Here is a 15,851-nt window from a genome sequence, read left to right as displayed (position 1 = left end):
GCTCTTCATCCCCTTCCTCCCTCCCCCAGGACCCTGGTACCTCAAGCATTCACTCCTTCAACCCTTCCCTGGAGCCCTGTTTTGACTTATTCCTTCTCTTTTCAAAGTTTATTCTCAGGTAATTATGCTTCTATGTATTATCTGAGTAAACTAGTTTATCCTAAGGTGTCAACATTTGATCCTAGCAAAGCAAAGTTTTCGTGGGTATTGGTTATCTAGGGGCACTGCCATCAGTCAAAGGAATCCACCCTCAGTGGTGACATTTCAGCAAAGGTGCATCTTCTCAATCACACCTGTAAGAAGTTTCTTCTGTTTGGCTAAAACATTACCATAAGGAGTCTGGGGGCACTGAAAAGGTTTAAGACCTGGATCCTGAAGGTACCTGTGTTCCTTATCAGAGTGAGAGTGAAATGGGTATCCTTTCAAAACATCATAGCTCTCCTTCGGATTGGTTCACAGTGACTTTATTTCTAATTTACCTTGGTCCAAAAACATTGTGGAGGAGAGTTCTGAATCTCTAAAGGAAACAAGGTCTTATGCTAAGAAGATCCCACCCCTGAAATATGAAGTTTATTGTGATGCTTTCCTGCTAAAATGCACCGAGAAGTAGCACGCTTTTCTTTGTTCTTTTTTCACTTCCTTCTGCCATCTGATGTTCTTTTAAATACCCATGTGCTGGGACTGCCATTGCAGAGAGGCAGATAAGGATGGAGGGACACAGGAATAGACAGATGGCCGAAGGATTTCGGAATCTATCAAGATGTGTAGAAGGAATATCTCAGTCTTTTTGTCTCTTTCAGTACCTCTGACTCTGGCTTTCCCTTTAAAATGATCGCTAGGATCAAGTGGAAAATATTGTCCATATTTCATCTTCCCAATGATAGAGGCTCTGATTTCTTATGGGGATAGGAAGCATGTCTGTCATATGCACAGGTCCATCTCTCGTACCTGGACCAGGGTCTGCAACAATTCTGCCTAATTCCTCTCAATGCTGCATGCAAGAATATTTATACTAGTTGCCTGAAACTGATTACAATGGAAGTGTTTACACCACAGAAATTGGCAGGCACTGAAAATCAGGACTTCCCTGCCCCCATCCACTTGGAGAGCCAATTATTAAACATTTATCAGCAAACTGCTAATAGGTCTTCCATAAATATTTGTTAAATAAACACAGGAAGAATGACAAGCTGTCCCACTTAATGCAGTCATTTCCAGCACCTCTCAGCCCCTTCCCACAGCATACCCTCTGTTAAGTTCTCAACAACAGGATGACAAACCTTAGGATTTGGTTATGAAGCAGAGAAAGAAATGCCAGGAAGACTAAGTTAAAACAACATTTCTCTTTGGTGATAGTGTCTCTGACTCAGCTCTGGCGGAAAGTAACAACCTTATAAACCCACAAGGAAGTGGAGAAGATTTCACATCATTTCTCATTTCTTTTGATGCTAAAAAGAGAATCGTTTTAAGTGTAGGGACAGGGCTGTGAGAGGAAGGATGCCTGGCTCGGAGAGAGCAATCACACACAGCAGCCTTCTCTCTGTGACCTCAGGGAGCAAGTGACTTTCTCTGAGTGTAGGTTTCCTTGCTATTAACTAGTAAACAATACTTCCTCTGCCTAACTTAGAGGGTAATCCCCTGTTGAACTCCTATTCATCCTCCAGAACCCAGTTCTCATGCCTCTGCTCCTTCTGCTGCTTCAGAAGAAGAGGGCTTTGCCCTTTGGGGTCCTTCACATCACTGCTGTCTTGACTCCAGCCTTAACTACGCTGGGCTGCATAGAGTTGCTGATATATCTGGTCCCTGCAACTTCTGTCATTCTGCGACCTCCTCAAGGGCAGGGGGCCACTTTGAGGCTGTACTGCCAGTACCTTCCACAGTGCCTGGCACACAGTAATTGATCATTTCATGTTTACTGAAGTCAACCACTGAAAAACTTGAAGTGAGAGGACTTTAAAACTGCACATGTTATGTATGCTGCTGCTGCTGCTAAGTCGCTTCAGTCGTGTCCGAGCCAGGCTCCCCCGTCCCTGGGATTCTCCAGGCAAGAATGGGCTTGGCCAAAAAGTTTGTTTGGGTTTTTCTGTAACATCTTATGAAAAAATACAAATGAACTTTTTCAGCCAAAGCAATGTATAAAATATAAAGCATTATTATCAAGGACAGCCAGCACAGAAGTGTGGCACGTTCCTGCCAATCCTTAGGGATGGCCCTTGCCTGCACAGACCCTATGAAAGTGTTTAATCCCATAGCTGCCAGATAAAACTCATGAACACCTGGAGGACGGGTGGAAAGGATCAATTAGGAACTACAGAAGCATTCTTCTCAATAGTGGCCTCCTCCTCCTTCTCCCAATGTGTTCCAACAGCTTTATTCCACGTTCTGAACCCTCCCTGCCCATAGGGCTCAGAGGTAAGAATATTATATAAGGAATAAATTCTGCCTTCATTTGTTTTAATAAAAGAAACAGCCCATTTAAAGGAACACAGACATTAGCGGCTCAGATATTTCAGAATGTGAATACAACCCAGAGGCTCAGGAATACAGAACGGCTGTCTTGAGAATGACCATTTTTTCCTACTTAAAGCATTCTGGAAAATTGCTCCGTGTCCCCATGCCAAAATGAAAAAATGAAAAACATAAGGGCTATTTGGAATGTCTCTTTATTTTACAGATGACTTTAATGCATAATGTTATAAAGACATGGAGCTCTCTGGCCTCAAATGCCCTGATGTGGCTGTCCAAAGCCCAGAGAAGCAGCTCGCCACCGTGTGGAGTCTGTGAGCAGACCCTTGCAAAGCACACTCACCATCTCAGATGAGTTGCATCATCGTTCATGAGCTTTTTAGTTTTCCTCCTAAAATATAAGCCTGCTGCTGCTGCTGCTGCTAAGTCGCTTCAGTCGTGTCTGACTCTGTGCGACCCCATAGACGGCAGCCCACCAGGCTCCCCCGTCCCTGGGATCCTCCAGGCAAGAACACTGGAGTGGGTTCCCATTTCCTTCTCCAATGCATGAAAGTGAAAAGTGAAAGGGAAGTCGCTCAGTCGTGTCCGACTCTTAGCGACCCCAGGGACTGCAGCCTTCCAGGCTCCTCCGCCCATGGGATTTTCCAGGCAAGAGTACTGGAGTGGGGTGCCATTGCCTTCTCCCATAAGCCTGCTAGTGTGGGATAATTCCTTAACTGTTTCACAGAAGAAAATGATGATGGTGGTGGTGTATTGCCGTGTAAAAAGCTGTTTTCATGTATATCTGCCCCCTTTTATTAGACATAACAACCATGTTCACTAGGTGGGGAATGAATTACTGATGTTGCAGATGTAGAAAGGAAGGCTGAGAGAGGTGCCTTGGCTGGCTCCAGGGGTCATTGCCGGGCAATGGACCCAAAGCTCTTGTATGATGGCTGGTAGGAGTGGCGTGGGGGTGGGGAAGTAGAGAAGGAGAAGCATTTCTGTAAGTAGACAGAATCTGAAAGAACACAAGGGCTGGAGTCAGGCTGACCTGCATCTGCACTCAGGCCCTCCCAAGGACAGGTCTCCTGGTCACCAGCCAACTCTCACTCCTCTGTCCACAGTTTCCCTACCTGAAGATATGATTAAGAGTTCCCAACTCAAAGGCTGTTGTGAGGACCATTTGGGGTTGGGTAAGAGGTAGAAGAAAAAGTAGATGGTAGGGATTAAAAAAAATATTATCATTACTTCTAGCTTGACCAAGGGCTCTTGGCCCTGTAAAGGGATTAATTTCATTCATCCTCTGAGATTCTGCCTGGTGGAAGTCCTAAATATTTCATGAGGCCCATCTCTCTTTTACCCCTTTAGGGGCTAAGCAAAAGACAAGTTGTTCAAGTGTCTGGCTTGCATTTTCAGAAGGAAGAAACATGCCTGTCCAAGATACTCTGTGTGTGTGCGTGTGTGTGTGTGTGTGTGTGTGTGTTGGGGTGGAATAAGCCTGGTGGCCTATCTCTTCCACTCTTCTCAAATTTTGAAACAATATTCACTTGTTGTTGACAGACCATTTTTGTCTTTTTCAGATATTTCTGTGTCTACAGAAATGAAATTCTTTGCCCAGATTCAATAAGGCAGGAAATCAATTAAGGTTTTCATTTTCTGCTCAGCCTCAAAAGCAAGACAATGAGAGAAGGCCTAAGTAAAGAAAATGTGTACAGATTCCTGGAGGTTTCATTCTGGGTTCTATGTTCTGGAAAAAAAAAATAAAACAAGAACAAAGAGACTTCTATGTTTTATTTAAAAAATAAATGCTTTTTTTTTTCTGTTTAAAAAAAACGTACAAAGTCACTCCACTCGATTTTGATTAATATGGACAAATCTGACAGAGGAAAGACACCTCAATTTTTGAGAGACAGCCCTCCACCTAAGCTTGGTTTTTAAATGGCTACATTTAAATATTTCTTTCTCTGTTCATTTCCAAACCTGGGCCATAAATCACCCTTATGAACACAATGGTCTGTGCTATAGCAATTTATCATTTGGATAATGTCACCTGTTCAGGTGTGCATTAATTTATGCCTCAAATTAGCACTCGGGTTGGCTGAAATCTTCCCCCTCATCTGTACATCCTGAGCAAGAGCCCCCGGGGACCCACGTGCACAGCCCAGGGCAGGGAGGAACATCGGGACCTCTTTACTCTCAGCTGAAGAGGAAGAAGTCAGTGGAAAAAACCTCAGGGCCCAAGAGTCCTGTCTAGGTGACTTGTTCAGTCTCCTCACGTTCTTCGTCCAAGGAAGGTATCTATTATGAGACGGTCAACAATTCCACCCCGAAGAGCAGACAACACATGTGTCAGCTTTTAAATTTTTGCTCAAAGAGAAGACAGGGAACTGAAAAGGAGTGAGATGGAGGGATGTGGATCCCTTAAGGCAGTGTCACAGATTGGAAAGGACACCAGAGTGGATGTCGGGATGTGTGGGTCCTAGTGCTGCTGCTATTGTGGGTCCTGTTGCTCAGCTCAGTATCATCTTTCTGAGCCTCAGGGTATCTAGTCATAAAATAAAAGATCTCCAGGGTCCTTCACTGATACTGCATGGCTCTAATTCAAGAGAAAGCAGCTGTTTATTACTACAGCCAATTATTTATTCCTACCTGCAACCCTTACAATGTAATTATTTTCTCCAGCTACCCCAAAATAGATGAGGTGGAGGTGACTGTAAGTTTCTGGGCCATAATCTGAAGAATTGGTTTTTACACATCTGGGTTGGGAAACCTTTATTTGGTTTTCTCCTTTTCTAACTCCACTTTGTTGTTTGTTTTTTTTGCTCTCCTCCCCTCTGCCCTGCCTCATGTTTCACTATTTCTTTTCTCCACATATCTCAGAACAGACAAAACACTAGCAGGAGCTGGTGTTTGTACGAGCAAGCATTCAAGAAGGGTTTGCTCTGTGTTAGGGATCACCTCATCATTTTTGAATACAACTATCTCTTTTAATGCTCCAAATAGCCTAAGGAGGCCTGCATTAATCCTTCCCATTTGACAGGTGAGGAAACTGAGACACTGAGAGGTAACTTGCCCAAGATCTCACAAGGAATGCTGCTAAGTCTGCTGCTGCTGCTAAGTCGCTTCAGTTGTGTCCAACTCTGTGCGATCCCTAGAAGGCAGTCCACCAGGCTCCCCCATCCCTGGGATTCTCCAGGCAAAAACACTGGAGTGGGTTGCCATTTCCTTCTCCAATGCATGAAAGTGAAAAGTGAAGTCGTTCAGTCGTGCCCGACTCTTAGCGACCCCATGGACTGCAGCCCACTAGGCTCCTCCATCCATGGGATTTTCCAGGCAAGAGTACTGGAGTGGGGTGCCATTGCCTTCTCCGTCACAAGGAATAGCAGAATTTGAATCTGATCCCAGGGCCATCTGACTTCCAAATGAGTGCTATTTCCGTAAGTGTTGAAGGGAGCAAGTTCAAATACCAGGGTCCTTTAAAATGTGGTTTAGTAAGTTTGATTGCTTAAGCTCCCCTGGTGATTATGATCACCTATAGTCAAGTGGGATTACAAATGTTTTCGAATTTCCACAAATGAGAGAGGTGTGACTACAAAATTACATATGCATGAGATTAAACGACTGATTGCAGGAGCTACACACAAAAACTAGTCTCCTATCATTCTGGCCAAGGTTTATGCATTTGAATTGTAAATTTGGAGATCCTGGCTCAGTTTACTCCTCTTAATAAGCCTGTGATCACAGCTTTTACATTAAAATCGTCTCTTCAACAGAAGAAACCTAAAATCTAAATTTATTCATTGTTCTTTTTTAATGGCCTCTATAAACGCATAATTTAAAAAATGATTTCCTCATGGCCCAAGTAAACCCCTGGGGAAACAACTTCCCAGCCACAGTTTTTAAAGGCACCAGTTCTGTGGAGGGAGTGCAAACTGTGAGAATCCCATGGACCCAGTCCTGAGCACATCCAGGGCGATGAATCAGTGCTTCCACCAGTCACTTCCCCAGTATGCAGCCTGAGTCCTCCCAGGCTCCTCTCTGCTCTCCCCTCCCCCTCACGTGGCCAGTCCCCTCTGACCATGACGCCACTCTCCACTGACAGGCAAGGGAACACCTGCCAGAGGGTGACTTCACCACACCAATCACTCTGACAACAGCCCAAATAAAACCGTGTCATTGAAACCACAAACAACAATGCAACAGGGTTGCAGAACTCAGAGTCACAGAAGAGGGGGGAGAGAGAGAGAGAAAGAGAGAGAGAGAGCGCCTTACTGCCACAGACAGAAGACGATCACCCGCACTGTGACTTGGAAGATACACTCAGACAGTGCACCCAGAGGGGAGAGTGAGGAGGCAGAAAGCACTGGCTTTGAGCCCAGTAGGACTCCTTACTAGGGATGCAACCTCGGGAAACATTGATCCTCTCTCGGCCTGTTTTCCTATCTGTAGCTTGGAATAACAATAGGACCCAACTCATGGGGTTGTCCTAAGATACCGAGCACTTAGATAGAAAATGAAGAGCTTGCCATTTGATTTGAGTTCATTGACTTTCATTGTATTATTAAATTGAGATTTCATGGCAGGTCTGTCTCCCCTGCATATTACGGAACGTTCTGGAGCCTGGAGTGCCCCTCTTTGGCAAACTGCTGGCTGCACCATTCAGGAGGATGGGGAAGAAGCCGGCATTTCAGTCCTGGTTTTGCCTCTGACCACATGAGGGACTTGAGACAGTCACTTCACTTGGTGTCAGTTTCCATTTCTGCCAGATAAACATGTGATTGTCTAATACAGCATCGTTTCCTCTCCTTATTGTTCAGTACCAGACCGTCAATATGAGTGGCAAAGGCACACATTCTAGGTGGCCAGGATCTGTCTCCTTTGGAACCTGGAGTTCTCTTCCTCCACACCTGCTCCGCCCCCAGGAATGTCAGGGCAGGCTGGGCAGGGCTCAGTGCCTGGGAACTGTTTGCAAGGCCTCCCTCCCCCTGCAGTTCTCCAGCCAAGGCCGGCATCCCTAATAAGCATTTTATGCAGTGATGTGCCACTTAGAAATTTTTCCTTTCAGTAGGAAAGTCGGAACTGTCAGAGGAGTTTAACTCTTCTGTATCTGACTTCTTGGTAGGAACTCAAGAGGGGAAAAAAACCGCAAGGAGTTTTAAAAAAACAAAAACAAAACCATCAGGGCAAGAGGAAAGTCCATATTCTAGTGGCTGGCTGGATCAAAAATCATCCAGTGCACCCACGCTCTGACTGCAAGCTTATTTCTGGGCACAGAAGCAGCACCATACTAATTCTGAGCCAGAGAGGAAAGGAACATTTCAAACTTCTCTTGCCATGCCTTTTGGAATGCCATCCTTTTAGTTCAACAGGAGTTGCTCATCAGTATACTAATGGGAACTTTTAGATCACCTTCATTGTCGCCTCACCCAAGGAGATGCAGTGGTCATGAGAATAACAGCACCTCCCAGGATCTGAAAAGTCTTTACAGTTTCATAAAGTGCTTTTATCGCTATGCTCTCCTTTGATCCCTATAACAATGCTGCCAAATGGCCGACACAGGTATTATTATCCCCATTTCAGAGATGAAAACATATTGAGTGAAGTTAAAGATGAGCAGGTCAGGAGCAGAGCTGGGACAGGAGTCAGGGCTGGGACGGGAGTCAGGGCTGACTTCCTCCACTATCATCACGGGTCCCTGCCACCAAGTGAGCACCCTCCCAAGCACAAAAAGGAGAAAAGTGGAGCCTTGAGGGTGTGGAGGAAAGAATATTAAGTGTGAGGGGCTTGGTTTCAGTTTTGATTCTGCTCTGAGCTGGGGGCCCTAAGACAAGTTACTTGCCTTCTTTGGAGGAAGGTTCCTATCTAGAACACAATGTCTTTCAGCTCTAAATTTCGAAACTCGTTCCATGCCTCCTTGGAATGACCAAGCTGACATTCTGTTTGGGTTGGTAAACCGTATGGTAGTAGCAGTCTAAACGACAACCATCACTGGAAGTGTGCATGGGAAATTTTAATTCTGTTTGAAAAAATTCATGGTGGAAAGTTATATCTGCATATTATTGAAAAACATAATTCTCGAAAACCCAATGGTCTTCTTCCTCCATTTCTCCATGCCCCAAGAACAACCAACCACTTTCAACTTCTTTAGCTGCTCTTTATATATTTCCCTCCATATCTCTAAATAACATGTTTATGTAACTTCTTCTCAACTTTTCAGTTTTAGGCTTTATCTATTGACCTTCCACTATGGAAGATGAGGTTTGTGCTTTCTTTCAACAACTCCCACCCCTCCCCCACACACATGCACACTTCCTGTCCCCCATGCTACCAATGGAGTTCTATCAGTTTGAATGGATCAGTATTCTGTGCTTCCGGTGTAATGACAGTGGAAATGCTACACTCTGCTGGGTTCTATTGTACCCAATGAGTCATCTTCCTTTTCTGTATAATATTATGTTTCTCTGGAGTTAATCAGGAACTGGTTTGCTTAATTTTCTAACTACTGATTACTTATTCAACCCCTAACTCTCCTCTAGTTGTGCAAGTCTCAGTACATTCAAACACATCAGGAATTCTGCCGATTTCACCTGCTTGAAATGATTTCTCCAGGAGCCTGTGAGCAGCTCTAACCCGGGCTAGTGCTGCTCTGGGCTGTTGCCCAGCTACTGGCCTGTGATTTCTCTTCCCCTAATCCTGGAAGTCTTCATTCTCTATTTTGTTGGCTTCCTTGTTTCTTAGAGTCTGTGGCTCTCTTAGTTGATGTTCTCATTTTGATAGAGCTTCCTTCAATAGTCTCCTGAGAGAGGGTGTGTGAGAGGTAAAATTTTGGAGATCTCATATGTCTGACAATGTTTTCATCTAACCTCACATGTAATTGATAGTTTGGTGAGATACAGAATTCTACACGGGAAATCATTTTCCCTTAGAATTTTAAAAACTTTCCTCCATCATCTTTTAGTTTCCAAAACTGCTGTTCAGAAGACTAATATGAGTCTCATTCTAGGTCCTTTATAGGAAACCTGTTGTTTCTCTTTGGGAACCAAGGGTCTATGCCTTGTCTTTGGTGTTCTGAAATTTCATCATAATTGTATGGACTTAATTTCATCCATTATAATAGGAATTCAAAAAACTTGACAGAAAACTTGTGTCCTTCACTTGAAAATTTTCTGAATCATCTCCTGAATTATTTTACCCTTTCCAACCCCTTCTATGTATTGTTTTTCATTTCTACTCTTAGATTCTTAATTTGTTAATCGTTTCCTTTTATTTTTGAGCATTCCTTCTTTTTTAAGAACATTCCATTCTTCTTTCATGGATGTCATATCTCCATTTATTTCTCTGTGTTTGTTAAAAACAGGAGTATTTTCCTTTCAGCTTTTTTCCCTCTCCCTTCATGTTTGTTTCCTCTAATTTGTTACTTTAAAAACAAACAAACAAAACCCCCTCTGTCTTTCATATCGGACGCTTTCCTCAAATGTTTGGTAATTTTTGGTTATCTGCTTATATTAAAGACTGGGGTATTAAAAAGCTAAGTATGATCTGGGGTGCACGAAAGAGGTTTATTCACTGTTACAGTACACGATTGGCCCATTTCCTCGGGGGAACTTCAGTTTGTTCAGTGTTTCAGTGAAGTTTCCAGCTCCTACTAGGAGGTATACATCTGGCTGCCCCTGTTTGGAACCAAGTTAGGGGAGGAAAGCACGAGTCTCCAATTAAATAGATAGATGTACCCTTAACTCCACTGTTTGTGCATGGTGATCCAGTATGCACATCCAAAGAATGATTTAGCTCAGAGGAGTGGGGCAGTTTCTCAGCAGGAATTTAGGATCAAATTTCTACTTAAACAGGTTTTTAAACAATATTCTATTGTTAATCCATGTTCTGCACCACTTTCAGACATAACTGGTGCCATCAATTCTTGGACCAGTTTGGTGATGTTCTAGATTTTCCCCATTACTGGATTGGAATTCAGCTTTCTTATTTGGTAAGTCAGTGACCTGTATTCCATTGGCTTTCCAGCCTCAAAAATAGTTGCTGATATATTCTCAAAATGTGGTCTTGTGGGTTAAAAAGGCTCTTTACAAATCATCCTAGTGGATTTTGAGGATAGAATAGAATTAAATATGTGTATTTAACCAGTTATCTCTAACCCTTTTGTTTAAGCTCCTTTATTCTGTCTTTGACATAGTAAAATAGTCAAATATACTTTGGACCAACAATATAATAACATTATTTGTAAAGGAATCTTAATCCACTGGAAAACTGACAGTTCCTTTGCGTCATTTATTATTGTCCATATTTCAGCTCTCATTTCTGCCTAGTACCTATCTGTAGGCCTGGTCCTGCCCGGTGGATTTGTAATTGGAGCCTTTCAAATATCTACTTGACCATTAATCCATGGTGAGCAATGTGCAAAGCCAGCCAAGACCAAACAATGTCAATTTTATTTACTGTCTCTTGGGCAATGGACAATTTTCTTTCTCAGGTTATTTACGAAAGCTGAATCATTTGCATGTCTATTATTTTAATTCTGGAATGGCTATTCCCTACCTGTTTAAAAATCCCAAGCCCCCAAATTTAATCAAGTCGTAGAATTCCTTAATTTGAAGAATTGTACAAATTGTGGGAAAGTGTGCTGAGGACCATGGCCCCTGGCATCACACTGCCTACAATTGAATTTTTGCTTCCCTCTATATGACCTTGAAAAATTGATTAACCTCCCTATGGTTTGGTTTCCTCATCTGTAAAATAGAAGCAACAATACCACTTCTCCTGTAAGTTTATTAGGAAAACTAAATGGAAATATGAGGGCAGCGGCCAAGAGGAGCTACCACACACCCAAGGTCAGGGGAGGCGGCCCAGAGGAGCAACCCCATGTCCAAGGAACGGCGGCTGCATGGGTGCAGGAGGGCCGAGAGGAACTACTCCATGTTCAAGGTCAGGAGGGGCGGTCCTGAGGAGATACCCCTCGTCCAAGGTAAGGAGCAGTGGCTGCGCTTTGCTGGAGCAGCCGTGAAGAGACACCCCATGTCCAAGGTAAAGAGAAACCCAAGTAAGATGGTAGGTGTTGCAAGAGGGCATCAGAGGGCAGACACACTGAAACTATACTCACAGAAAACTAGCCAATCTGATCACACGGACCGCAGCCTGGTCTAACTCAATAAAACTAAGCCATGCCATGTGGGGCCACCCAAAACAGGAGGGTCATGGTGGAGAGGTCTGACAGAATGTGGTCCACTGGAGAAGGGAATGGCAAACCACTTGCCTTGAGAACCCCATGAACAGTATGAAAAGGCAAAATGGTAGGATACTGAAAGAGGAACTCCCCAGGTCAGTAGGTGCCCAATATGCTACTGGAGATCAGTGGAGAAATAACTCCAGAAAGAATGAAGGGATGGAGCCAAAGCAAAAACAATACCTGGTTGTGGATGTGACTGGTGATAGAAGCAAGGTCCAATGCTGTAAAGAGCAATATTGCACAGGAACCTGGAATGTCAGGTCCATGAGTCAAGGCAAATTGGAAGTGGTCAAATGAGATGGCAAGAGTGAACATCGACATTCTAGGAGTCAGTGAACTAAAATGGACTGAAGTGGATGAATTAAACTCAGAAGACCATTATATCTACTACTGTGGGCAAGAATCCCTTCGAAGAAATGGAGTAGCCATCAAAAGAGTCCAAAATGCAGTGCTTGGATGCAATCTCAAAAACAACAGAATGATCTCTGTTCAATTCCAAGGCAAACCATTCAATATCACAGTAATCCAAGTCTATACTTTACAAATAGCTGTGAAAAGAAGAAGTAAAAAGCAAAGGAGAAAAAGAAAGATATAAGCAACTGAATGCAGAGTTCCAAAAACAGCAAGGAGAGATAAGAAAGCCTTCCTCAGTGATCAATGCAAAGAAATAGAGGAAAACAACAGAATGGGAAAGACTAGCGATCTCTTCAAGAAAATTAGAGATACCAAGGGAACATTTCATGCAAAGATGGGCTTGATAAAGGACAGAAATGGTATGGACCTAACAGAAGCAGAAGATATTAAGAAGAGGTGGCAAGAATACACAGAAGAACTGTACAAAAAAGAGCTTCATGACCCAGATTATCATGATAGTGTGATCACTTACCTAGAGTCAGACATCCTGGAATGTGAAGTCAAGTGGGCCTTAGAAAGCATCACTACGAACAAAGCTAGTGGAGGTGATGGAATTCCAGTGGAGCTATTCCAAATCCTGAAAGATGATGCTGTGAAAGTGCTGCACTCAATATGCCAGCAAATTTGGAAAATTCAGCAGTGGCCACAGGACTGGAAAAGGTCAGTTTTCATTCCAATCCCAAAGAAAGGCAATGCCAAAGAATGTTAAAACTACTGCACAATTCTACTCATCTCATATGCTGGTAAAGTAATGCTCAAAATTCTCCAAGCCAGGCTTCAGCAATACATGAACTGTGAACTTCCAGATGTTCGAGCTGGTTTTAGAAAAGGCAGAGGAACCAGAGATCAAATTGCCAACATTCGCTGGATCATCAAAAAAGGAAGAGAGTTCCAGAAAAACATCTATTTCTGCTTTATTGACTATGCCAAAGCCTTTGACTGTGTGGAGCACAATAAACTGGAAAATTCTGAAAGAGATGGGAATACCAGACCACCTGACCTGCCTCTTGAGAAATCTGTATGCAAGTCAGGAAGCAACAGTTAGAACTGGACATGGAACAACAGACTGGTTCCAAATAGGAAAAGGAATAAGTCAAGGCTGCATATTGTCACCCTGCTTATTTAACTTATATGCAGAGTACATCATGAGAAACACTGGGCTGGAAGAAGCACAAGCTGGAATCAAGATTGCCAGGAGAAATATCAATAATCTCAGATATGCAGATGACACCACCCTTATGGCAGAAAGTGAAGAGGAACTAAAAAGCCTCTTGATGAAAGTGAAAGAGGAGAGTAAAGAAGTTGGCTTAAAGCTCAACATTCAGAAAACGAAGATCATGGCATCTGGTCCCATCACTTCATGGGAAATAGATGGGGAAACAGTGGAAACAGTGTCAGACTTTATTTTGGGGGGCTCCAAAATCACTGCAGATGGTGACTGCAGCCATGAAATTAAAAGACACTGACTCCTTGGAAGGAAAGTTATGACCAACCTAGATAGCATATTCAAAAGCAGAGACATTACTTTGCCAACAAAGGTCCGTCTAGTCAAGGCTATGGTTTTTCCAGTGGTCATGTATGGCTGTGAGAGTTGGACTGTGAAGAAAGCTGAGTGCCGAAGAATTGATGCTTTTGAACTGTGGTGTTGGAGAAGACTCTTGAGAGTCCCTTGGACTGCAAGGAGGTCCAACCAGTCCATCCTAAAGGAGACCAGTCCTGGGTGTTCATTGGAAGGACTGATGCTGAGGCTGAAACTCCAATACTTTGGCCACCTCATGAGAAGAGTTGACTCATTGGAAAAGACTCTGATGCAGGGAGGGATTGGGGGCAGGAGGAGAAGGGGACGACAGAGGATGAGATGGCTGGATGGCATCACGGACTCGATGGACATGAGTTTGAGTGAACTCCAGGAGTTGATGATGGACAGGGAGGCCTGGCATGCTGTGATTCATGGGGTTGCAAAGAGTCGGACATGACTGAGTGACTGAACTGAAATGAACTGAACTGGAAATATAGATATAGTCACTTTTCCTAGTGACTGACACATAGAAAAAAACTCAATAGATGTTATCTAATTCTAATCATTATTATTCAATATTTTTAAGGATTTTGGAATAAAATTAATAGATATGCATTATGTGTAACTATGACTTGACATGAGACACTCTTTCACCCCTCTGTGATATAAGAGAAATCATAGTGTTATGTGATGGGTAAATTATAAATTTAGCACCTGTTAAGTTCAAGAAGAAATACAGTCAGGTAAAACAAGGTCTCAGGTCAGAACCCTAGTGGGATATGACTGATGGAATGTGCACAGCGGATGGATGAGCAGCATCCAGAGGTGTGTCCTGCTATTATATTTAAAAAGGATACTGCCAGAGTCTGAACTATGGTGACAATAACTAAGGCATTTCTGCAGTACTGACAGAAAAAGTTGGGCTCTGGGGTAACAAAGAAATCCTTACATCTCAGTAGCTTAACAGAAAAAGCTTTATTTCTTGATTCCAGCAAGTCTGACATGTATCAGCAGTCCTTCGCTATCTTGCTTCTCTGCCGTCTGGAGCACGTGGTCTCCTAGGTCCCCACAGGAGAGAAGAGAGATAGAAAAGGCACATCCATTCTGCAATGCCTTGCTTGAGAACTTGTACTGCATCCACTAATGTTGTTTGCCAGAACTCAGTCTTTTGGCCACAACCTAACTTGGGGAGACTTGGAAAAACCATAGCTTGTGTACCCAGAATGAGAGACAGGGTGGTGAGCAGAGAGCTTCACACAAGCCACTCCCTTTGTGGAGATCTATCTGGACAGCCAGCTGCTTTCTCTAGGGAACACTTTTCTGTCTCTTCACTGAGTACTCATGGCTGTGCACTGTGGACTGCCAATCTCTTTGCTCAAGTCCCAAGGAACCCCATAGGGACTAAAACCTGAAGCCTTTGTGATTAGTACTCAAGATGGTGAGAACCTAGGCAGGAATTTGCTGACTAAAATCTGGTTTTCAAAATGAGCCCTGAACCACTATATTCCTTGCCCTTCATCCCACCAGTTCTGCCTTATGGCTGAACTTCAAGATTCCAGTGGATGACAGTTGAGGGACTAGGAAGAAAAGAAATTAGAAAATTATATCTTTACGATAATTATTAGGTCAGACCTAAGGAAAACAATATTTTATATAATGTATCATAGTTAACACAAAGTAGTTTTGTCTCTGATACCTTATTTTATCATCAAAATAATCTGAGAATTAAGTAGCAGAATGATCATAATTTTACATATCAGAAAGTGAAAAAGAATGGAAGCACCACATTCAAGGTCACTCAGTAAGTTGCTGCTGGAAGTGACCTTGGAGCCTGGGTCTTCTCACTCATGTCTAACTTTGACTCTTCCTTTCTGTGTCTTGGGCTTCCCTGGTGGCTCAGACGGTAAAGCGTCTGCCTGCAATGTGGGAGACCCAGGTTCAATCCCTGGGTCAGGAAGATCCCCTGGAGAAGGAAATGGCAATCCACTCCAGCACTCTTGCCTGAAAAATTCCATGGACAGAGGAGCCTGATAGGCTACAGTCCATGGGTCGCAAAGAGTTGGACATGACTGAGCGACTTTACTTTCTTTCTTTCACTTTCTCTGTCTTAGTTGCTGGACAAACCTTATTCTGTGCTACAGAAGTAAATACGGTCTTTGAACTTAAGTAATTCAGAATTCATCTGGATAAAGAGGCCTACTGCATTTCATAAAACAATCTATAAAAAATTAG

At 43.2% G+C, this 15,851-nt stretch overlaps 1 protein-coding gene across 3 annotated transcripts in view; it reads right to left on the bottom strand.

Moving 5' to 3' along the window:
• Positions 1-15,851, bottom strand: part of RORA (RAR related orphan receptor A) — an 809,830-nt gene that overhangs the window by 345,243 nt on the left and 448,736 nt on the right. The gene's annotated exons all lie outside the window — the stretch shown is intronic.

Source organism: Bos javanicus, chromosome 10 (assembly GCF_032452875.1).
Source record: "Bos javanicus breed banteng chromosome 10, ARS-OSU_banteng_1.0, whole genome shotgun sequence".
In the NCBI taxonomy this organism is placed as follows: domain Eukaryota; kingdom Metazoa; phylum Chordata; class Mammalia; order Artiodactyla; family Bovidae; genus Bos; species Bos javanicus.
This window is presented reverse-complemented; position numbering and strand designations above follow the sequence as displayed.